This window comes from Herpailurus yagouaroundi, unplaced genomic scaffold, assembly GCF_014898765.1.
Source record: "Herpailurus yagouaroundi ecotype Mexico unplaced genomic scaffold, PumYag 67793, whole genome shotgun sequence".
In the NCBI taxonomy this organism is placed as follows: Eukaryota; Metazoa; Chordata; class Mammalia; order Carnivora; family Felidae; genus Herpailurus; species Herpailurus yagouaroundi.
This window is the reverse complement of record NW_024420586.1, coordinates 15,262,478-15,287,854: the sequence shown is the minus strand read 5'-3', so window position 1 is coordinate 15,287,854 and position 25,377 is coordinate 15,262,478. Positions and strand designations below refer to the sequence as shown.

Sequence of the window (25,377 nt, the reverse complement as noted above, 5' to 3'; positions counted from 1 at the left end):
CTCGCGCTCTCTCTCTCTCTCTCTCTCTCTCTCTCTCTCTCTCTCTCCCTAAAATAAAAAACAAAATGTGTCAATGTAAGTTCATCAATTGTAACAAATGTACCTCTGTGTTGCAGGATGTTGATGTGGAGGAGGTTGTTTGTGTCTAGGGACAGGGGGTATATGGGAACTCTCTGTATGTTATGCTTAATTTTGCTGTGAACCTAAAGTTCTCTAAAAGTAGTTCATTAATATTTTTTTAAAGCAAAGGAGTGTCCTCTTCTCTTTCCTTGTAATGATTTGATCCATTCCCAGAGCTTCCTGTCTACACATACCTCTCTCCTGAATTCCACCCACATATCAAAGTCATCTTGAACTCAGCATGCACAGTACTGAACTTTTTATTCATTTATTTATTTTAGATAAAGCACACTCAGGAGCAAGGGAAAGGGGCAGAGGGATGGAGAGGGGGAGAGGGAGGGAGGGAGGGAAGGAGGGAGGCAGGGGAGGGGATGGGGAGGGCAAGGGCGAGGGCGAATCTCAAGCAGGCTCCATATTCAGCACAGAGTCAACAAGGGACTCAATCCCACAACCCTGGGATTATGACCTGAGCAAAATCAAGAGGCACTCAACCCAGTGAGTCACCCAGGTGCCTCCATACTGAATTCCTGATCCTCCTTCTCTCAAAGTTTCTCCTCCTACAATCTTCCACATCTCACTAAATGGCTACTCCATCCTTCCAATTGCTCAGATCAAAATCTTGGACTCATCTTTTGTCACATTCCCCTTCCAATTTTACTTACAATTAAGTGAGCATTATTGTGATTATTGTGACACTGATGTTTGAGAACCACTGTGTTAAGCCACCTGTTTTAGATAATAGGAGGGATCTACAAATACAGAGCTAGAGTTTGAACAGTGTAGGAGATGTCAATACAACCACATTTAAAAACAATTTTTAATGTTTTATTTGTAAGAGAGAGAAAGAGACAAAGTGTGAGTGGGGGAGGGACAGAGAGAGAGGGAGACACAGAATCCAAAGCAGGATCCAGGCTCTGTCTGAGCTGTCAGCACAGAGCCTGACACAGGGCTTGAATTCCACAAACTGCAAAATCATGACCTGAGCTGAGGTCAGACTCCTAACCAACTGAGTCACCCAAGTGCCCCAATACAATCACATTTTGGAATTAACTGCTACTGAAATTATATTCCTCATAAGAAATGGCAATTACAAATAACAATAGTACGTGGGGCACCTGGGTGGCTCAGTCAGTTAAGCATCAACTTCAGCTCAGGCTCAGGTCATGATCTCACTGTTAGTGTGTTCGAGCCCTGCATAGGGCTCTGTCCTGACAGTTCAGAGCCTGGAGCCTGCTTCAGATTCTGTGTCTTCCTCTGTCTCTCTGACCCTCCCCCACTCACACTCCATTTCAATCTCTCAAAAATAAATAAACATTGAAAATAATTTAAAAAAAACAAATAACAATAGTACCATTTTTAGGGCAATTAGTATGTGTTAAACATTATAAACTGTAGTATTCCTGACCTCACTTACCATGTAAATATTATAACCATTATTTTTATAAATGAAGAAACTGACAAAGAAGTTTAACAAATGCCTCCATATTCCATGCCCTTGATGATCATACTGTATCCTGCACAGAGTGGGAAAGAGAGTCTTGGACAGACCCTAAGAAGATGGCTCAGTGGAAGTGGCTGGGGTTGTCTCAACAAAGAATGAGAGGAAAAAAATAGAAATATGAAGAGGAACTCTAGGTGAAGAAAGTTTAAGAAGGAAGACTTGGGGCTCCTGGGTAGCTCAGTCAGTTAAGTGACTGACTTAATTTGGGTTTAGGTCATGACCTCACAGTTTGTGGGATGGAGCCCCAAGTAGGGCACGGAGCCCACTTGCAATTCTCTCTCTCCCTCTCTCTCTGCCCCTACCCCTGCTCACAAACTCTCTCAAAATAAATAAATAAACTTAAAAAAAAAAAAAGGAAGCCTTAACCACATTGGTTTGGAGTATCTTTTTCAGTAAGCGAGTCTAAAGGCCACAAAGGATGTATGTAGAACTTTATTTGTTTATTTTTGAGAAAGAGAGCTCATGCGCACATACATGAGTGTGAGCAGGAGATGGGCAGAGGGGAGGGAGAGAGAGAATCCCCAGCAGGCTCCACACCTGCCTAACCAGCTGAGCTACCCAGGAGCACCCTCCAACCTTTTTTGGCAGAGCTTTTTTTTAATGTTTATTTATTTTTGAGAGAGAGAAGGAGGGGCAAAGAGAGAAGGAAAGAGAGAATCCCAAGCACTGATAGCGCACAGCCCGATGTGGGGCTCCAACTCAAGAAACAGGAGATCATGACCTGATCCAAAATGAAGAGTCGGTAGCTTAACTGACTGAGCCACCCAGGTGCCCCTGTAGAACTTCTTTTAAAAAGTTTCATGGACTCTACTCATCCTGAGACCCAAGGTTTTCTCATAAAAACCAGGTACTAACTTGAAGTGTTTGGGGGTGAACAATGGTTAACATTATTATTTTTTTTAAGTGACAGAAATAAAAACTTCACATTTAGATCAAGAGGGAACAAAATGAAAGGAGTAAAATAGAAGTCAGTTATCCGCTTTGCTGGGATGAGACAGACTAACCAAGTAGCCCATCTTGACTCATTTTGAGACTCGTGTCAATTATACTCACTTCTAAACTGAGTGATCATTTTGTTCATGATATTGTCTCCAGTCAGTAAATCCACTGAGGAGATGAAAGCTAGGTAGGGGGTGATGAGCTTGAGTGGTAGGGAGCAAAGGGAAGATAATTCCTTTCAAGAGCCAAAGGTGACTGTAAAGACAATGATGATGCTAGACTTAAGACAGATGTCAAAAACAGGCTGCAGAAATAGTGGGGCCAAGCCTATTGAGGGTACTAACACATGAAGAGGCCCATTAGCCAAATGTTCAAACCACCTTAAGGTTTATAAGTATTCCTTCTAAACACAACTGATTAGACTCTCTAATTGGTCTAATAGGTTAGTTTCTTTAGTTACATTATTAGCCTTCAGAGGATACCATCTGGCCAGCTTGATTCACTTGCAAATTCCTAAATTACAGCAGTACCCAGTTAGTGTCTTTCTACAAAAGATTAATCTTCAGTTTTATGTTGGACTTTTCACTAGTTTCAGTATCAGAAGCTGACCTGTTTTAAATTTTGCCCTTTTCTGATGCCTATTTTGCCTATATTTGCAAAGCTTTTCCACCTCTTTTAGAAGGATAAACCAGACTAATAAATGGGGACTTATTGCCACACTTTTTCTTATCCACATTCCAAATAATGTCGTTCAATTACATATAATTTCAGTATTCTGCATTTCTTTTATTATCCCATTAACTTTACACAATATGAATTATCTTCTAACAGCATTTATTAACATCTACATGTAAGTGCATTTATTAGGCACTTAATACATACCCAGAAGCCCTAGGTTTTGGGGTAGCACAGAAGACTGAGGTTCTAGTTCCAAGAGAGAAATAAGACCAGTGGTATTAGTTTAACAGAAAAGAGGGCGATTGATTCATTCTGGGAGAGTTTGCAAATTTTTCCAAGAAAAATTTGGGCTGAGTCTGAAAGGATGAACAAGGGTCCATTAAGCACTGGAAAAGGAAAAGGTATCCGTAACACCTCCCTCCCCAAAATTGGTAATGTTCATGGAATTTAACTTAAAATAACAGGAAAAGAAAGAGTAAAATGACAACACATGAAGAAATCCTGTTCACTTTGGGGGTGGGGGTGCCTTTAAACACTTTAGATCTGAAAGTTAAATGTTTATAAAACAGGATTCACAATCAAGGGAAAGGGGTGGAGGAGGAAGAAGTTGTTTGTTTTGTTGTATTAAGTTAAACAGATGAGTAAAAAAATCAACATTTATGCTTGAAAACACACATACTACTTTTCATAAAGACTCTAATTTTGCAAATGAAAGCCCTGGAACCTTATCCAATATTACAGTATTTGCCCTAGTGTTTTATATTCTCAATATCATTTGTAAGGGTTCTAAAGTGAGTCTATCCAAGAACTTGGCAACACCTCCACACACACACATCCAATAATTCCCTCTTGATTGAAACAATCAACAGCACCCTAATCTCCTCACTTCCCCTGACTTGCACACCTTCACATCCTTCAAAGTCTGGCTTTATTTATACTATGACTACCAGAAGGCATTAATTTAGCTCTAAGTTTTGACACTCCACCTCTTCACCCTTTCGTTCAATTATTTCCTCTTCGATTTCATTAGTTTCGTTTTTCCCCTTCTGAAGGGACACTTAGAAAATACATCAACAGCACAGTTACAAAATCAACGGCTGCAGCCAGAGTCCGAACACACACTGATTTCCAATCATATCCCTCTTGAGGCTGTTCTTACCACTGATCAAAATCAGCGGACCAGGAAGAAGGAAAAAGCTGAGGCAGGAAGGTTGTTCCCTTCCTTCCACTCCCTCCACGCCGGCCCCCGCCCCCGTCCCCCAGGACCACACCGCGACCTCGTACGCGCCCCCCTCCCACCGACCCGCCCCCGATGTCACCCGCCACTGCCTAGAAAACAGTCATAGCCTTTGTTAAAAAGTCCATGAGCACAATGTACCAGAAGACGGACACATTCCCGGAGGCGGGGTGAAGGAAAGTCACACGAACGCCACGCCCTCCTTGGCACTAGCCAGGGGCGAGAGCCTACCTTCCCCAAATCCTCTTCCCCCAAACCAGGAACGTTCCTGGCAACTCCGCACTCTGAGAGGCGGGGCGGAGGAAGGGATGGGCCCGGGACGCCGCTCAGGGGCACCCAGAAGGGGATACTGAACTTGAAGCTGGGACACCCTCCAGCGCCCTTGGCGAGCCTCCCGGTCCTGCCAAGCCTGAGTAAGGACTTCAGTCTCTAGAGCCCTTCCCTCCTATTTTTCTCCTCACACAAACCCTCACTCACTCCCGCCACCACGTACTCCGCTCCCCACGCGGCCGGAGCTGGACACTCTTAGGCAGCGCGGCCAACTCCCCCTGCCTCACGTCCGGCCAATTTCTCTTCCCGGGACCGAAGATTCCCCGGGCACTCACCCGCACACTCCCCGAACCCTGCCAGGATGTTCGGCGCGAACCTGGTTCCCCAGCCACAATCCCGGCGCCAACACCTCACTTACCGCGCGCCCCGCGCCGCTACTCTGAGCTCTACGAGCCTCCAGCCGCGCCTGCGCGCTCCCACTGCTGCCGAACCTAGCAGGAACCAGGAGCCGAAGGGAATGGTGGTGGGAGGTGGCGGGGGCGGGGCCCGGGCCGGGTTAGGAGAGGAGAGGCGTGGCCAGCCGGGGTGGGAAACCGAGGGGCGGAGCCGCGGCTGCCTGGGTCCGGAAAACCGAGTGCTCCGGGCACTGGGCTGGAGTTTTCCACTCTTGAGGTCTGTTTATAACACAGGCAGAGAAGTTGTCGAGTCCTCTCAGTGCACCCCCACACTCATCCTCAAGAAAGCCCGTTTGGCGCGAGGCCAAGCTAGTCAGTCCCCGGGGGCCACCACGCCTCTCCCTGGAGCCACCTTGGATCCTTCCTAGCTAGCCTTTTACCCTTTTGCACGCCTATCTCCCCACATATTATCCGCCCTCCAGAGGTGAGGAATTTAGGGATATCTCATGCACAGACCTCCTGTGCAGTGTATCCTCGTTAACGTGACTCTGCTGTGTGCCAGCCCAGAATGTAGTGGGTGATTATCCAACTAGAGACAGCTGTTAAAGCTCAGCCCTTTCCCGGAGAACTGTTGCTGCTGTTTCTGCACTTTCGGTGACAATAATCCGCTTTTTCTTAAAAAGAGAGTTGAATAAGCCTACCCAAATATCTTGGGAAGAAGAACACGGGTTCTCAAATAAGACGCATCTTTGACCCTACTTTTTAGGTAGCACCTTAGAATTTGAGCCTTCTAAAAGCCTGTCTGAGAAACAGAATTTTCGGCCTGTGTTGTTGTGTGGACTTTGCCCTAATGGTTTCAGGTTTTATGGCATTTAGCATTTTAAGAAGCCTAACTTGATTATTATTCCGTGCTGCATGCGTGCTTAGTTTTAAGTTCTATGCTTTTCTATTTAGAGTCTGGTCAGCTGGGGTATCTCACGTGCCTTCAGATCAGCTATTAAAACAAACACACCTGAGTGAATCCAACATGCCTTGTCCTGTGGGCCTAAAGTGATATATTCCAAATTACTTTTCCTTTCTTCTTTTTACTTTAGTTATGATAGAATTGAGAAACATTTGGCTTATTAAGAATAAAAGAATTGTCACAAGGCCACACCCCTAGTCCTGCCTAGCAACTGTTTTGACTGTGATGGCAGCATTTTTGGGGACAGTAATTGCCCTTAGAGATCGGAATATCCTGAAATTCTCCCCATTAACCTTTGTGGTCCTTCCATTTGTGTATTTTACAAACCAGACCTTCTTGAACTCATTTCTATTTTGCATTTGTCAAATAAGTACAGGGGGATTGTAGTGAGGACATATTACAGGAGGGTATGTACATTGGTAAACATAAACACAGACTGTAGGATGAATAAATCTGTGAATGCCTGGAAATGGACTTTGTCCTATTCATTTCACTAATAAAATGTTTCACATACAGAAGGTGCCCCCAAAAAACCAATGGGTTAATAAAGGTAATTTTTGCATTCTTAATAGATGTGTATATATGTTCACAAACTTTCATTCAATTATGGGTTTATTTTCTTATTTTGTGTCTGAGTTTGTCAGGATATTTTGATTAAAGTGACCAAAAGTAAAATGAAGTATCTTAGGCAAAAAAGAGAGTTATTGTGTAACCCAAGCTGTGAAGGGGTAAGTCTATGATTGGCTTTAAGAATAAATAGAACAGGGGCACCTGGGTGCCTCAGTCAGTTAAGCGTCCGACTTTAGCTCAGGTCACGATCTCGCGGTCCGTGGGTTCGAGCCCGGCGTCGGGCTCTGGGCTGATGGCTCAGAGCCTGGAGCCTGCTTCTGATTCTGTGTCTCCCTCTCTCTCTGCCCCTTCTCCGTTCATGCTCTGTCTCTCTCTGTCTCAAAAATAAATAAACGTTAAAAAAAAAAAGAATAAATAGAACAAGTAACGGGAATGCTTCAAATTCCAGGTTAGGCTCTCAACCCAGCCTCTCTGGTCAGGGTCATTCCTTTGGAACCTCTGAAAGTCATGTTCTGCAGGCTTAGAACCGTGGTCTCTGATAAACTGTGGGCTCACACCTGTCACGTTGTTACCAGACAGAATGGGCCTCTCTTCCCTCAGTTCCAATTTTTAGAACACCAGATAAGGAGCATGATTGGGTAAGATGAAGTAAAATAACCATTCTCGGAGAAAAAGTATATCTATGACATAATAATGACACCCCCAGGGATGCCTGGGTGGCTCAGTCGGATGAGCATCCCACTCTTGATTTCAGTTCAGGTCATGATCTCACAGTTTGTGAGCATCAGGTTCTGCACTGATCATGTGGCCTGCTTGAGATTCTCTCTCTCTGTCTCTCTCTGCCCCTCCTCACTTGCTCTTGCTCTAAATAAATAAATAAATAAATAAACAAACAAACAAACAAATCAATCTTAAAAAAAGAAAAAAGAATGGCACCCCCAGTAGAACCACAGTTGGAGGACAAAATAAAAACAAAGTGTGGGGGGAAGATGCTATTTCTGGAACAAGAGAAAAGTTGCTGGACAGATTTTTTTTTTTTAAAGTTCACCATGGAACAACTGCATAAGAAATACTGCCTTGGAGTTATCTTTTACCTCTCTCTTATTCAAGTATTAACCATTCTTAATAATAGTTTTCTGTGGCTGCTGTAAAAAAATAACCACAAACTTTAGTGGCTTAGCACAACACAAATTTATTATAGCTCCAGAGGTCAGAAGTCTGAAAAGGGTCACACGGAGCTAAAATCAAGGTGTCAGCAGAGTTGAATTCCTTTATGGAATTTGTGGTTCTAGGGAGAATCCTTCTTGACTTCTCCACATTTTAGAGGCAACTTCCTTGGTTTATGGCCCCCTTCCATCTTCAAAAACAGCACTGACATTACTCTGATACACTGACAATTCTGCCTACCTCTTCCACATTTAAGGTCCCTTATGATTATATTGGGCCTGTCAGATAATCTCAAATAATCTTACTTTAAGTTGATTAGCAACCTTAATTCCATCTGTACCTTTAATTCCCCTTTGCCATGTAACATAAGACCGCCTAGATCCTCAATGGTGGTCTGCCTCCTAGTTATAATCGCATTCTTACCCGTGGCTTCTGTGAGGTACCACTGCATTCTCATAAGAATGTCTTATTTAACTGAAGCTAGTTCAAATTATTTTCTCTTGCATAAACCCCAGAATGTTCTAAGTAATACATGATGTGAGCTTAATTTTCATCCAGTTATTGTTTTATGATACGCCTCTTGTGTAAGAAATAAGGCAAGTTTAGGAACCAAATGGTCAGAGTTGGTATTCCAGCTCTACTTCACTAGCACTGCATCTCCTGGTTATCCCATATTCTTCAACCACTCCTTCCTCTTAATATTTACTCAAAGGCCCAGAGGGGCCTCACAAGTTACCACAGCCTAATACTCATTCAATACTTCAGTCTCCCTAAGACACACCAGTTGGGTATAGAGCTAGTTCTCGGCTTAACTGATATCAAATAAATCTTAATGACTTGCCAATCAAATCTCTAGCCCTCAGCCTTCTCCTCATCTTCAGATCTATAGTTACAGCTGATGAATGGATAATTCCTCCTCAATTTATAAGACACAAAACTCAATTTTTCTTCTGCCTTTACTTCTGCATTTTCTTTCCTTCTTAATGAAACCACCATGCATCCCATCACATACATTAGAAATAGTAAAGTCGCCCATGATCCCTTATTTTTTAAATATTTATTGATTTTGTGAGAGACAGAGAGAGAGAGAGAGAGAGAATCCCAATGCAGGGCTCCATCTCACAAACTGTGAGACCATGACCTGAGCCGAAATACAGAGCCAGTCGCTCAGCTGACTGAGCCATCCAAGCACCCCACCCATGATCCCTTCTTTTCTATCCTCAGTTGTTGATTCACTCTACCTTGTATATGTCTCACATCTTAATCCCTCTGTCCTGCCTGATTCATCATTAATCGCCTGACCTACAACATGGTCTCCCAACTAGTTTCCCTGTCTTTAGTTTCTTCCAAATCCAATCCACCCTTCTGAATTCCACAAGATAGCTTTACAAAAACAAATATGATTAAGTCACTGTATTTCTTAAAAACATTTCATGACTCCTACCCACTTTAACATAAAAGGTAAGCTCCCCAAGCACAAATTTTCTAATTGTTTGGCTCTAGCGCATCTTTGCAAACTCACACCCCAACCCATCATATACATGATAAGCTACTCTCTATGTTTACCTTATACTCTCATGCTGGTAGGACTTTTCTATTCTCTCTGTATGGCAGACACATTTTTAAAGATCCAGCTCAAAATACAGCCAATATGTAAAGTCTTCCTAGTGCCACAGCATGCAAAGTAAATTAGTTATTTCCACTCACCTTGCTATCACAGTACTTGCATCCCCCTTATTCTTAACGCTTATGTCTTAACTCATTTATGCCTGAATCTCCCTCTTTACTGAGAACTCTTTGAGAGGAGGGGCAGTACAGCTCTGACATTAATCACAAAGCCTGACACATACAAGATTAGAAAAACATTCTTGTAGAAAAAAGGAGAAGAAATATAGGGAAGGAAGGAGATTCCATGCTGTTTTCTGTTTATGACTTGCCCAACTTTTTTAAAATCCCATATGTTAAGTCATTTCATTTATTAGTGCTCCAATTTCCAATTCAATAGTTTATCTCCAACACCTGTTTCAAGAATTGGCTCAAGAAGCAACTGGGTGGCTCAGTAGGTTGAGTGTCCAACTTTGGCTCAGGTCATGATCTCGTGGCTTGTGAGTTCGAGCCCCATATTGGGCTCTGGGCTTGGAGCCTGGAGCCTGCTTCAGATTCTGTGTCTCCCTCCCTCTCTGTCCCTCCCCTGCTGGCTCACTCACTCTCTCTCTCTCTCTCTCTCTCAAAAATAAACATTAAGAAAAAAGAATTGGCTCAAACACTGATGTCTACAGAGTGGAGGGATGCTCACTCTGAATGAATCCCTACTCTGACAAATCCTTTTCTTTTATTATTATTATTATTATTATTAATTTATATCCAAGTTAGTTAACATATAGTGTAATAATGATTTCAGGAATAGAATTTAGTGATTCATCACTTACATATAATAGCCAGTGCTTATCCCAACAAGTGCCCTCCTTTATGCCCATAACCCATTTAGCCCATCTCCCCCCACCCAAAACCACTCCAGCAACCCCCAGTTTGTTTTCTGTATTTCAAGAGGCTTTTATGGTTTGTCTCCCTCCCTGTCTTTATATTATTTTTGCTTCCCTTCCTTTATATTCATCTGTTTTGTATCTTAAATACCACATATGAGTGAAATCATATGATATTTGTCTTTCTCTGACTTATTTCTCTTAGTATAATACACTCTAGTTCCATCCACATTGATGCAAATGGCAAGATTTCATTCTTTTTGATCACCAAGTAATATTCCATTGTATATATGTACCAAACTTCTTTATCCATTCATCTGTTGATGGACATTTGGGCTCTTATCAAACGTTGGCTATTGTCAATAGCACTGCTATAAATATTGGGGAATATGTGCCCCTTCGAAATAGCACCCCTGTATCCTTTGGATAAATACCTAGTAGGGCAATTGCTGGGTCATAGGGTAGTTCTATTTTTAATTTTTTGAGAAACCTCCATACTGTTTTCCAGAGTGGCTACACCAGTTTGCATTCCTCCCAGCAGTGCAAAAGGGTTCCTCTTTCTCTGCATCCTCGCCCACATTTGTTGTTGACTGAGTTGTTAATTGTAGCCATTCTGACAGGTGTGAGGTGGTATCTCATAGTGGTTTTGATTTGTATTTCCCTCATGAGTGATGTTGAACATTTTTTTCATGTTACTTTTAGCCATCTGTATGTCTTCTTTTGAAAAGTGTCTACTCATGTCTTTTGCCCATTTCTTCACTGGGTTGTTGTTTTTTGGGTGTTGAGTTTGATAAGTTCTTTATAGATTTTGGATACTAATGCTTTATCTGATATGTCATTTGCAAATATCTTCTCCCGTTCCATGGGTTGCCTTTTAGTTTTGCTGATTGTTTCCTTCACTGTGCAGAAGCTTTTTATTTTGATGAGGTCCCAATAGTTCATTTTTGTTTTTGTTTCCCTTGTCTCTGGACACATGTCAAGTAAGAAGTTGCTGTGACCGAGGTCAAAGAGGTTTTGCCTGTTTTCTCCTCTAGGATTTTGATGGCTTCTTGTCTTACGTTTAGGTCATTCATCCATTTTGAGTTTATTTTGGGGTATGGTGTAAGATAGTGGTCCAGGTTCATTCTTGTGCATGTCTCTGTCCAATTTTCCCAGCACCATTTGCTGAAGACACTATCTTTTTTCCATTGGATATCCTTTCCTGCTTTGTCAAACATTAGTTGGCCATATGTTTGTGGGTCCATTTCTGGGTTCTCTATTCTATTCCATTGCGTATGTGTCTGTTTTTATGCCAGTACCACACTGTCTGGATGATTACAGTTTTGTAATACAGCTTGAAGTCTGGAATTGTGATGCCTCCAGCTTTGGTTTCTTTTTCAGAATAGCTTTGGCTATTCAGGGTCTTTTCTGATTCAATACAAATTTTAGGATTGTTTGTACTAGCTCTGTGAAGAATGCTGGTGTTATTTTGATAGGGATCGCATTGAATACATAGATTGCTTTGGGTAGTATCAACATTTTAACAATATTTGTTCTTCCAATCCATGAGCATGGAATGTTTTTCCGTTTTTTGGTGTGTCTTCTTCGATTTCTTTCATAAGCTTTCTATAATTTTCAGTGTATGGATTTTTCACCTCTTTGGTTAGGTTTATTACTAGGTATTTTATGGGTTTTGGTGCAATTGCAAATGGGATTGATTCCTTGATTTCTCTTTCTGCTGCTTCATTACTGGTATATAGAAATGCAACCAATTTCTATACATTTATTTTATGTCTTGCAACTTTGCTGAATTCATGGATCAGTTCTAGCAGTTTTTTTGGTGTAATCATTTGGGTCTTCCACATAGGGTTTCACGTCATCTGCAAAGAGTGAAAGTTTGACTTTCTCCTTGGTGATTTGAATGCCTTTTATTTCTTTGTGTTGTCTAATTGCTAAGGCTAGCACTTCCAACACTATGTTGAATAACAGTGGTGAGAGTGGACATCCTTGTTGTGTTCCTGACCTTAGGGAGAAAGCTCTCAGTATTTCCCCACTGAGGATGATATTAGCATTGGGTCTTTCATATATGGCTTTTAAGATCTTGAGGTATGATCCTTCTTACTTTCTTGAAGGTTTTTTTTTATCAAGAAATGATGTTGTATTTTGTCAAATGCTTTCTCTGCATCTATTCAGAGGATCATGTGGTTCTTATCCTTTCTTTTATTAGCGTGACATATCACATTGATTGATTTGCAGATATTGAACCAGCCCTGCATCCCAGTAATAAATCCCACTTGACCATGGTGAATAATTCTTGTAATGTATTGTTGGGTCTGGTTGGCTAGTATCTTCTTGAGAATTTTTGCATCCATATTCATCAGGGAAATTGGTCTGTAGTTCTCCTTTTTAGTGGGGTCTTTGTCTGGTTTTGGAATCAAGGCAATGCTAGCTTCATGGAATGAGTTTGGAAGTTTTCCTTCCGTTTCTATTTTTTGGAAGAGCTTCAGAAAATAGATGTTAACTCTTCCTTAAATGTTTGGTAGAATTCCCCTGGAAAGCCATCCAGCCCTGGACTCTTGTTTGTTGGGAGATTTTTGATTACTGAATCAATTTCTTTAGTGGTTATGGGTCTGTTAAAAATTTCTATTTCTTCTTGTTACAGTTGGTAGTTTCTATGTTTCTAGGAACTTGTCTATTTCTTCCGGATTGCCCAATTTATTGGCATATAATTGCTCATAAACTTCTCTTATTATTGTTTCTATTTCTGCAGTTTTGGTTGTGATCTCTATCTACTCTTTCATTAGTGATTTTATTTGGGTCCTTTCTTTTTTCTTTTTGATCAGTCTGGCTAGGGGTATCAATTTTGTTAATTCTTTTAAAGAACTAGCTTCTGGTGTTATTGATCTGTTCTACTGGGTTTTTTTTTTGTTTGTTTGTTTGTTTTTTTGGTAAGCATTGATTTCTGCTCTAATCTTTATTATTTCCTGTCTTCTGCTGGTTTTGGGCTTTCTTTGCTGTTCTTTTTCCAGCTCTTTAAGGTATAAGGTTACGTTTTGTATTTGAGACCTTTCTTCCTCTTTAGGAATGCCTGGATTGCTATACACTTCCCTCTTAGGACCACCTTTGCTGAATCCCAGAGGTTTTGGGCTGCAGTATTTTCATTTTCATTGGCTTCCATGTACTTTTAAATTTCCTCTTCAGTTTCTTGTTTAACCCATTCATTATTTCGTAGGATGTTCTTTAATCTCCAAGTATTCATGGTCTTTCCAAATTTTTTCTTGTGGGTGATTTCGAGTTTCAGAGAGCTGTGGTCTGAAAATATGCAAGGTATGATCTTGATCTTGATCTTTCTGTACTTGTTTAGGGCTGATTTGTGTCCCATTATGTGATCTATTCTGGAGAATGTTTCATGTGCACTCAAGAAGAATGTGTATTCTGCTGCTTTAGGATGAAATTTTCTGAATATATCTGTTAAGTCCATCCAGTCCAGTGTGTCATTGAAAGCCATTGTTTCAGTTGACTGGGCATCCAACTTCGGCTCAGGTCATGATCTCAAAGTTTGTGAGTTTGAGCCTCACGTTGGGCTCTGTGCTGACAGCTCAGAGCCTGGAGCCTGCTTCGGATTCTGTGTCTCCCTCTCTCTCTGCCCCTCCCCCACTCATGCTCTGTCTCACAAAAATAAACATTACATTTTTTTTTAAAAAGCCATTGTTTCCTTGTTGATTTTTTGCTTAGATGATCTATCCACTGCTGCAAGTAGAGTGTTGAGGTCCCCTACTATTATGGTATTGTTGTTAATGGGTTTCTGTATGTTTGTGATTAATTGATTTATCTATTTGGGTTCTTCCACATAGGGGCATAAATATTTACAATTGCTAGATCTTCTTGATGGATAGACCCCTTAATTATGATATAATACCCTTATTCATCTCTTGTTACAGTCTTTATTTTAAAATCTAGTTTTTCTAATATAACTATGGCTATACCAGCTTTCTTTTGGTGACCATTAGCATGATAGATGGTTCTCCATCCCCTTACTTTCAATCTGTAAGTTGTCTTTAGGTCTAAAATGGGTCTTTTGTAAGCAGCATATAGGTGGGTCTTGTTTTCTTAGCCATTCTGATACCCTATGTCTTTTGATTGGAGCATTTAGTCCATTGACATTTAGACTAATGAAAGATATGAATTTAGTGCCATTGTGTTGCCTGTAGAGTTGGAGTTTCTGGGGGTGTTATCTGGTCCTTTCTAGTCTTGGTTGCTTTTGGTCTATTTTGTTTTGTTTCATCTTTTTTCCAAAGAGTCTCCGTGAAATTTCTTCTAGGGCTGGTTTAGTGGTCATGAACTCCTTTAGTTTTTGTTTGTCTGGGAAACTCTTTATCTCCCCTATTTTGAATGACAGCCTTGCTGGATAAAGAATTCTTGGCTGCATATTTTTCCAATGTAGCACATTGAATATATCCTGCTACTCCTTTCTGGCCTGCCAAGATTCTGTGGATAGGTCTGCTGCGAACCTGATCTGTCTTCCCTTATAGGTTAGGGACTTTTTGTTCCCCTTGCTGCTTTCATAATTCTTTCCTTGTCTGTATCTTGTGAAGTTGACTATGATATGCCTTGTTTATGGTCGGTTTTTGTTAAATCTAATGGGAGTTCTCTGTGTTTCTTGGATTTTGATGTCTGTGTTCTTCCCCAGATTAGGAAAGTTTTGCACTGTAATTTGATAAAATAGTGAAAAATGGGAAATAAAAGAAAGAAAAGAAACAAAGTACAAAAAAATTTAAAAATTAAAAAGTGCATATATTAAAATAGAATAAAATGAAATAAAGAATGTGAAATAGAATAAAAATTTTACAAAAAATTAGTAACATAGTAAAATTTTTTTCAATTAAAAAAAACAAAAGAAAAATAAATGTTTCTCTTTCTGTACCCAAGAAAAAGAAAGTAGGGGGGAAAAAATAAAAAACAAACATTTAAACAAAGACAGAAGCAAAAATAAAGCATAACAAAAAAAATCTAACAGATGAACCAGTGAAAAGAGTGAAACCCGAATGAAGTTACACACAGTTTCTCCTAGAACTCAAACTATGAAGCCCTCTATAGTCTGTACACTAAGCTGGCAGAGAGGCTTGTGCTAGTTGGCTAGGGGATATGCTTGGAGGGCAACAGTTGGGCGGGGCTTGGTTTACTAGCTCCGTTTTCCACTAGGTGGCCCTGGTTAGCTTACCGGGGTGGATCAGTGTGGTGCACATGCGTGGGCACATGTATGCTTGTGTAAGGGAGAGGTGGAAATGGCTCACCCAGCTTTCTAGTCCCTGGCACAGGAACTTTGCGCTCTCACCGACCTGCAGTCAAGCACCCCTTCTTTGTCTCAGGCCTCTGTTCACTCCACTTCACCACTGTCCATGTCCAAGCAGTCAACCTGCCAGGTGGCACCTCCCTCCAGGGTTTTATCTCAGATGGGGCTGTGTTTCAAAATCCCTCACTTCAGAGACCCCTGCAGCTTGGACCCACCCCGACTCTCTTGGGGAGGGTCTTGCTGACCAATGGCTGGGTGCTGACCTGCACCAGAAAATGTTTGTGCAATCACACAGTGGCAGAGATTATGGCAAATCACAACACACAGCCAGCACTAGGTTTCAGCATACTCTTATGTCTTTGTCCCAATACCAGCAAACATGGTTGCTCTCTGGGGTCCGCTAGGACCTTTGCCTATGGGGGGGTGCTGTACGGCTTCTACCAAATGCTCTCCAATCAGAGGAACTGCTCCCCGTTTGGCACACAGACCCCTCAGACCTCGCTGCCTGCTCTTGGGGATTCACCCTGTTTCTTCACCAGAGCACTACCAGGCACTGAGCTCTGTAGCTTCAGACTCTGTGCTCCACCATTTATAGAGTCCTGTAGTATTGAGACCCTCTCCTTTCTCTGTGTCAATGGTTTTGGGGAACTGATTTCTTGTTCAGTTCCTTGTATTTTCACTCTCTTTCTCTCCAGCTACTTTCAGGAGAATGTTTTTCCTGTATTCTCCAGGTGCACAGCACTCTGTCCCTCTTTATTTATCCTCTCTCTGCAAAAACAGCTCCCTACCCTCTGTGTCTTTTCTCTCCCACAATTCACCTCTCCATACCACGCACCTGCCAAGTTCTGTGGCTCAAGTTATATGGATTGTTGTTAATCCTCAGATCAGTCTCCTAGGTGTGCAAAATGGTTTGGTGCTGATCTAGCTGCATTTCAGGGAAGAGACAAGCTGAGAACTTCTAAGCTGCTCCACCATCTTGCTTAACCAATCCTTTTCTTTAGAACTTTTCATTGCTGGTGTGCTGAGGTATCTCAGTCGGTTAAGCATCTGACTTCAGCTTGGGTCATGATCTTGCAGTTCATGAGTTTGAGCCCTGCATTGGGCTCTCTGCTGTCAGCACAGAGCTTGCTTCGGGTTCTCTGTTCCGCTTTCTCTCTGTCCGTCCCCAGCTTGTGCTCTATCTCTCTCTCTCAAAAATTAAATAAACATTTAAAAATAATTTTAATGTTTATTTATTTTTTGAGAGAGAGAGAAATAAAGTGTGAGCAGGTGAGGGCAAAGGGAGAGAGAGAGGGAGATACAGACTCTGAAGCAGGCTCCAGGCTCTGAGCTGTCATCAGAGAGCCTGATGCTGGGCTCGAACTCACGAACCGTGAGATCATGACCTGAGTCGAAGTCAGAGGCTTGACTGTGCCACCCAGGCACCCCACTAAACATTTTTTAAAAAAGAATTTTTCATCACTTTTGTGCTTAATTCACACTAGTGATATAATTTTAGTTTTACCTGTATTTGACATATTGTTCCATGTGTTTATATTTTTAACTCCTAAGTGGTTTGATAAATTATAAGAAAGGGTTTATTTTTTGTATTTCTTTTGTATCTTCTTGAAAATTTTTGATAAACATACAGGTAGCATGATTGATCATATGATAGGCCATACAACCGGTGTCAATAAACTTAAAAGAATTGAAATCATGCAGAGTATGTCCTCTGACTACAATGAAATTAAATTAGCAATGAATACAATATGATAGCTAGACAAAATTCATATACAGTTGACCCTTGAACAACACAGAGGATTGGGGCACCAACCTCCACCCCTTGCTATACAGTTGAAAATCCACACATAACTTTTAACTCCCCCCAAATTTAAACCACTAATAGCCTACTGTTGACTGGTGACCTCACCAATAACATAAATGGTCGATGAACACATATTTTGCATGTTATATGTATTGTATATGGTATTCTTACAATAAAGCAAGCTGAAGGAAATAAAATGCCATTAAGATGATCATAAGAAAGGGAAAGTACACTTAAAGTACTGTCCTTTATCAAAACAAATTTGCAGAGCACCTGGCTAGTTCAGTCGTTAGAGCATATGACTCTTGATCTTGGGGCTGTGAATTCAAGCCCCACATCGGGTGTAGAGATTACTCAAAAAAATAAAATCTGGGGCACCAGGATGGCTCAGTTGGTTGAGCAACCAACTTCAGGTCAGATCATGATCTCATGGTTCATGAGTTCAAGCCCTGTATCAGGCTCACTGCTGCAGAGCCCTCTTCGGATCCTCTGCCCCCCTTTCTCTCTGCCCCTCCCCCCTCCAAAAATAAATAAAACATTTTTAAAAATCTAAGAAAAAGAAGTATGTGCCTTAAAAAAATTGCATCTAAGTGGACCCATGCACTTCAAACCCATGTTGTTCAAGGATCAACTATATTTGGAAATTAAATAATGTAAAAATTAGTTGTTTTATATGTTAGCACACAATTAGAAAATACAGTTTAAAACCCATTTGATTTACAATAACATAAGAAACTATTAAACAGGAAAAAAATTAACAAAAGATAGGTAAGACCTCTTTATTATAAAGTACCAAATACTGCTGAGAGAAATTCAGCAAGACCTAACTAAATTGAAAGATATACCATGTTCATGGATTGGAAAACTCAATAATGTTAAGATATATTTCTCCCAATTTTGATTTTAGAGTCAACACACTCCCAGTCATAATCCCAGCAGACTTAACAAAAAATAGCCAAACTGATTATGTATATAGGAAATTATGTATATAGGAAATTAAAGGATATGAAACTGTAAAGGAATAATATAAATTATCCAAAGCAATTTTGAAAATGAAGAACAAACTTAGGGGACTCACAATAACTGACTTTTAAGACCTACTATAATGTCATACTAATCAAAATAGTGTGGCATGATGATCAATAAAAATATCAACAGAATTGAACAGAGAGCCCAGAAATGTCCTCCCACTTGTATGGTCATTTGCTTTTTGACAACATAGCCAAGGTAACCCATTGAGAACAAGAAGTACATTTCTATGAATAATACTGGAACTGGGTATTAATATATAAAGAAATAAAATGCAATTCCTACCTCGCACCATAAACAGAACTAATTTGAGATGGAACATAGACCTAAATATAAACAGTAAAACTATAAATCTCTTATTTGAAAACATAGACTATTTTTGTGACTTAGGGTAGACAAAGGTTCTAACATAGAAGAAAGCAATAACCATAAATGAAAATAATGATAAATTAGTCCACATAAAAATTTAAAACTTTGGTTCATTGAAAGGCATCATTTAGAAAATTAATGAAAAATCTTCAGGCTGGGAGAAAAACTTGCAAAATATATAACTCACAAAGTACTGGTATCAATATGCATACAGAATTCTGGAAACAATAAAAGTAAATAATTTGAAAATGAACAAAAAAGTTGAGTAGAACCCTCACAAAGGATGAGACACAAATGTCCAAAGAGCACATGACACTGTGTCCAAGACCATTAGTCATCAGCAAAAATGCACAATAAAACCACAATTGGCTAACAAAACACACCCATCAGTTTGGTCAAAATTGTAAAGACTACCACCACTGAATGTTAGTAAAAATATGGAGCCATTGGAACACTCATACATGGTTGGTGGGAATGTAATACCATACAACTACTTTAGAGAAAGATTTGGCAATTTCTTCTAAAACTATACATAAGCCTACCCTATAATCTTGATGAGTCCTCTCATCAAGAGAAATGAAAAAAATATATACACAAAGACTATTAGAAGAAGGTTCACAGCAGCCTGAAATTGGAAACACAGGCCTCCATCAGTAAGACAATGGCTAAATAAAATGAGGCATCTTCACACAATGAGATATTACTCAGCCATAAAAAGGAAAGAACTACTGAAAAAAGTAACAATGTGGATGAATCAGAAAAAAAATATGCTGAGTGAAGAAAGCTTTACGTGAAAGAGTATGTATTTATATTAATTTCTAGAGCAGTTAAAATTCATCTGTGGTAGGAAAAAAAGAGAATGATATTTTCCTGTGGAGTATTAGAAGACTGAGAAGTGGTAAGGGGGCACAAGATAACTTTACGAGATGGTATTAGCATTCTACATTCTGATTGCACAGATTTGTTCATTTATGGAAACTCCTTGAATGGTACGCTCAAGACATTTGCATGACATCATATAGAAATTTTACCTCAAGGGACACCTGGGTGGCTCAGTAGGTTAAGTGTCTAACTCTTGGTTTTGGCTCAGGTCATGATCTCACTATTTGTGGGTTTGAGCCCTGCCTGGGGCTCTGTGCTGGTGTGCTGGCAGCGTGGAGCCTGCTTGGGATTCTCTCTCTTTCTTTCTCTCTCTGCTGCTCCCTTGCTTGTTCGTGCATGCTCTCTCTCTCAAAATAATAAATAAGCTTTTAAAAAAAGGAAATTTTACCTCAAAAAAATTAAACTCTAATTAAATCTAGTGTATTTTGCAGAAATATACTGATATATAGAATTTACCTTCAAATGCATTAAAAATAATTTGGGGGGCACCTGGGTGGCTCAGTACGTTAAACATCTTACTCTTGGTTTCAGCTCAGGTCATGGTCTCACGGTTCATGAGATCAAACCCCGAGTTGAGCTCTACACTGACATCATGGAGCCTGCTTAGGATTTTCTCTCTCCCTCTCTCTCTGCCCCTCCTTGGCTCATGTGTACTTGCGCTCTCTCTCTGTCAAAATAAATAAATAAATAAATAAATAAATAAATAAATAAATATTAAACAAATAAATAAGTAATTTGGACTGATTCAAGGATAGCGAAATGGATAGACTGATAAATGTGATAAAGCAACTAAAGTTAAATGTTATTTGTAGAATCTAGGTGGTGAGTGTTCACTGTACAATTCTTCCCACTTTCCTGTATGTTTGAAAAACATATAGTAAAATGTTGGAAAAATACTGAATAAAGTGTGGCATACTTAGGATATGTTAAATAATGAACTCTTTTTTTTTTCTATGCACATTTACTGGGTCTCATCGGAATACAGGGAATGTCTTTTGGCTATAGACTACCAAAGTTAGTTACATAATGCCTATGACTGACATTTGTCTGAAAATTAGCTTACTTAAATCTTTAGATTATCTAGAGAACCAATATTCATATTTCTTAAAATGTCTTAGGGAGCCAAGGGGGCTCAGTTGATTCAGCATCTGACTCTTGATTTTGGCTCAGGTCATGATCCTCCAGGGTGGTGGGATTGAGCCCCACATTGGGCTCTTTGCTGAGCATGGAGGCTGCTTAGGACTCTCTCTCTCTCTCTCTCTCTCTCTCTCTCTCAAATTAAAAAAAGAAAAGAAAAAAAATGTCTTAAAGTGAATTTGAAATTTCAGTATATATCTACAAGGTTCAATCTGCCTGTCCATATATCCCCGTAAAAATATTTGTGGAAGAATATCCTCCAGTTTGCTGTCATGATGAATTGAGTATGGCTTTACATTTCTAATGTCTGTGGTTTATTTTGCTTACAGAGTAATTCAAAAGCCTAGCCTATCATCCTCCTGAATTCAGTAAAAAGGATATGTAAAAAACATATTTCATTTTCAATGAATGTTTCATATACCCCACTGACATGAAAGGTTTTTATTTTATTTTATTTTATATTAATTTATTTTATATAGTGTATATAGTGTATATAGTGTATAGTTAACACAGTGTTATATTAATTTCAGGTGTACAATATAGTGATTCAACACTTCCATACAACAAGCAGTGCTCATCACAACAAGTGCACTCTTTAGTCCCCAACACCTATTTCATCCATCCTCCACCCATATTCCCTCTGGTAACCATCAGTCTGTTCTCTATAGTTAAGAGTCTGTTTCTTGGTTTTCCTATTTTCCCCCCATGTTTGTTTGTTGTGTTATTTAAATTCCACATATGAATGAAATTGTACAGTATTTGTCTTTGGCTGATTTATTTCACCTAGTATTATACTCTCTAGCTTCATCCTTGTCACTGCAAATGGTGAGATTTCATTCTTTTTTATAGTTGAATAATATTCCATTACATTATTTTATATATATATTCAAATATATATATACATCATACATATATTCAAATATATATATCATATACATATATATACATCATATGTGTGTGTGTATATATATATATATATATATCTTCTTTCTTCATCTATTGATGGACACTTGGGCTGCTCCCATAATATGGCTATTGTAAATAATGCTGTAATAAACATAGAGGTGCATGTATCCCTCTGAATTAGTGTTTTTGTATTTTTTGGGTAAATAGTAGTGTGATTACTGGATGGTAGGGTAGTTGAAAGGTATATTTAAAAAATTTTTTTACGTTTATTTATTTTTGAGAGACAGAGAGAGACAGAGTGTGAGCAAGGGAGGGGCAGAGAGAGAGGAAGACACAGAATTTGAAGCAGGCTCCAGGCTCTGAGTTGTCAGCACAGAGCCCTACATGGGGCTCAAACTCATGAACTGCAAGATCATGACCTGAGCCGAAGTCGATGCTTAACAGACTAAGCCACCCAGGTGCACCCAAGGGTATAGTGTAAATAATCCCTCACCACATGATAATTGGGCAGTATAGACCATCTTGGAATATACTTGGCAGTACAGATACAATGCTTATCCTCAGAGAACCTGAAAACTAATAGAGAATGCTGTTTTTGTATCTAACATATGTTTACAATAATACAAATATGACTTTAAAATTATGAATTTTAATCCAATGCAAATTCTGAGTAAAATTTTATGGCAAGGTACATCAGCATTTCTATTTTTTATTTTTTAAAGACTTTATATTTAAGTAATCTCTACACCCAATATGGGGCTCAAACTCACAACCCAGAGATCAAGAGCCACATGCTCTTCTGACTGAGCCAACCAGATGCCCCAGTACGTCAGCATTTTTAAATGCCAACTTCATTGTTATATTTGGGAACACAGGAATGAATATTTACTTTCCTCTAAAAATAAAATAAATCAACTTTTAAATATATTTTTTAAAACCTTTATAATTTATAATTGACTTAAAATTAACAAGTCAAGAATTTGGTAAAATACATTCAAGAAAAGATGTAAAATCTTTAAATTACAAAATTTAATGGGCATGAAAAATAGGAGAAATTCTTACTCTAATAAACTATATTGAGGATTTGTATATTATGGGCTTTAGCAGCCATTCAGGTGTACCATTCAAATTTTCCTGCAAAACAGAAAATTGTTCTAATACTAGAAGTAGAGTTAGCTGGCAGCCTCATGCTATATCACCTACAGGATGGACCTCAACTTTTCATGGAGGGTGAGGGTGATACATGCTTCATGGGTAACCCCTACCAAGTGATTGGGCATGGTGGGCCACTGGCACCTGGTCATTCCTACCCAATGCACGACTCCTTTAAGAAGCAATCCTTGTTCTGGAGCTCCCTCTTGGGTTGGCTGAGACTTTATCGATCTGCATTTTGGTCCAAGGTTGCCTTTCCAAAGTGTCAAATCAGCATTTCTGGCTCAAGGTTTTCTCTGCCCAGTCCTTTCACCTTTGCATTTACCCACCTACCTTTCGCAGATGTTACTTTTCCATCCTTCCCCCAAACCTCTTGTAATCCTGATTATTTCAGAGTCAGCTCCCTGGAGGACCCAAACAGGTACTCTCACTAAGCCCTAACCTCATTTAACTTGGAAATTTTTTTGTTGGCTAAACAGGTCTCAATTGTTGGGCAGGTATAATCAATATTAACCACTATTGCTAATATTAGAATAACAGCTAAAACTGGAGCACCTGAGTGGCTCAGTTGGCTGGGCATCCAACTCCTGATTTCGACTCAGGTCATGGTCTCATGGTTTGTGGGATCAGGCTCCAAGTGGGGCTCTGCACTGACAGTGGGGAGCCTGCTTGGGTTTCTCTCTCTCCCTTTCTTTCTGCCCACCCCCCTGCTCTTGCTCGTGTGGGTGCATGCTCGTTCTCTCTCTCTCTAAATAAATAAATAAATGTAAAAAAAGAATAAAAGCTAAAATAACTACTGTAAATATAAGCTGCATTTCTGCATATTCATTTATTTCCATGGCTAATTGTTTAACTTATGATTTGACAGAATGGTTACTACACAAAAAAATATTCACAGACCCTGGACATTCACATGAAAGAGCAAGATCTGTGATGAAAGATTTGATTGGCTAGGGTATGGTCATCCTGAGTTTTACCTTAGAGTACCAATATTTCTTTAGAGGCTGAAAAATTATAAATAATAATTCTTAAAAATAGCTCCTTTTCAATGAGCTAATGACACCAATTCTGACACTCATTCCTTCCTACCAGTCTCTCTAACCCCCTCCCTAACACATGAATAAGTAAATCACAGTTAATATTTGTTGAGCACTTGGATGTCAGACACAGTGCTATGCTCTTTACATGTTATTCCATGTAATTATTACTTCTACCCATGGGAGTTTACTTCTGTTTTACAAAGAGCAGCTCCAAGACTAGGGAAGCATTGTGCCCAAAGTCATAGCTGGTAAAGGTCAGGGTCAGTAGTGTCTAATTCCAGTTCACTCATCTCTGAAATGTTATGTATCTTTAACTTAATACTTAGTGGAGCTGGGGTTAGAATCCAGGTCTTTAGACACTTCACTTTGTGCTCTTTCCTCTAAGTATCCCTTATTAATGCCAGAAGTTATGACTCTTTTTTTTTAAACATTTATTTTCGAGAGACACAGAGCGTGAGTGGGGGAGGGGCAGAGAGAGAGGGAGATACAGAATCCAAAGCAGGCTCCAGGCTCTGAGCTGTCAGCACAGAGCCCGACGTGGGGCTTGAACTCACAAACTGTGAGATCATGACCTGAGTCGAAGTCAGCCACTTAACCGACTGAGCCACCCAGGTGCTCTTATGACTCTTAATCTAAAATGTATGATTGATCCTGAATTCCTTTAGTCAACCAAACATTCAGCTTTCAGGCAGACACAGAGAGGCAACATTTAATAATTTTCTATTTGCTCTCTATTTAGTCTCAATGTTTATTGGCCATTTTGTTTTTAGCTCAAATATACCTTTAGTTTCATCACCATCTGAGTTGATTTTCCTAAATCCATTATCTCTGGGAGAAGAGGGACCAAGTTCCCTTGAATTTCTGGGAAGAAGCACAACAGAGCTCACCCTTAATAAATGTTACCGGACAACACTTGCTTCCTTCATATTTAGTCTTCCTTTTTGAGCAACAGCTGTAGACTTTGGAGTGTTTTTCCCCAATCTGATCCAAAAAGTGGGAACATTTTGTCCCCAAATAATTAGAAATTTCCAATATAAGACATTTGAGAAAAGCCCAATTCCTAATTACTAAAACATTGACATGATTCTATCAGAAGCAACCTGGGATTCCACTACCTTCTTCACTTCAGCCCTTTATTGTCTAACCAGAAGTAGTTATTATTATGATCCCAAATAAGACAAAGGATATTCTATTTATTTTGTCAGAAGGCAGTGGTTCATGGGGCCCCTGGGTGGCTCAGTCGGTTGGGTGTCCAACTTCGGCTCAGGTCATGATCTTATGGTCCGTGGGTTTGAGTCCCGCATCGGGCTCTGTGCTAACAGCTTGGAGCCTGGAGCCTGTTTCAGATTCTGTGTTTCCCTCTCTCTGCCTCTCCCTCACTCACGCTCTGTCTCTATCAAAAAATGAATAAACGTGGGGCGCCTGGGTGGCGCAGTCGGTTAAGCGTCCGACTTCAGCCAGG

At 39.9% G+C, this 25,377-nt stretch overlaps 1 protein-coding gene across 3 annotated transcripts in view; it reads right to left on the bottom strand.

Annotated features, from left to right (window-relative positions):
- PRRG1 (proline rich and Gla domain 1) overlaps positions 1-25,377 on the bottom strand; it is a 275,430-nt gene that overhangs the window by 139,908 nt on the left and 110,145 nt on the right. Inside the window, exon 1 of one of the 3 annotated variants that reach the window (XM_040469010.1) lies at positions 5,164-5,269. The exons of 1 other annotated variant lie outside the window; for it this stretch is intronic. The gene's annotated coding sequence lies outside the window, so the exon portion shown is untranslated. One more of the 3 variants, XM_040469011.1, reaches the window with a different exon arrangement.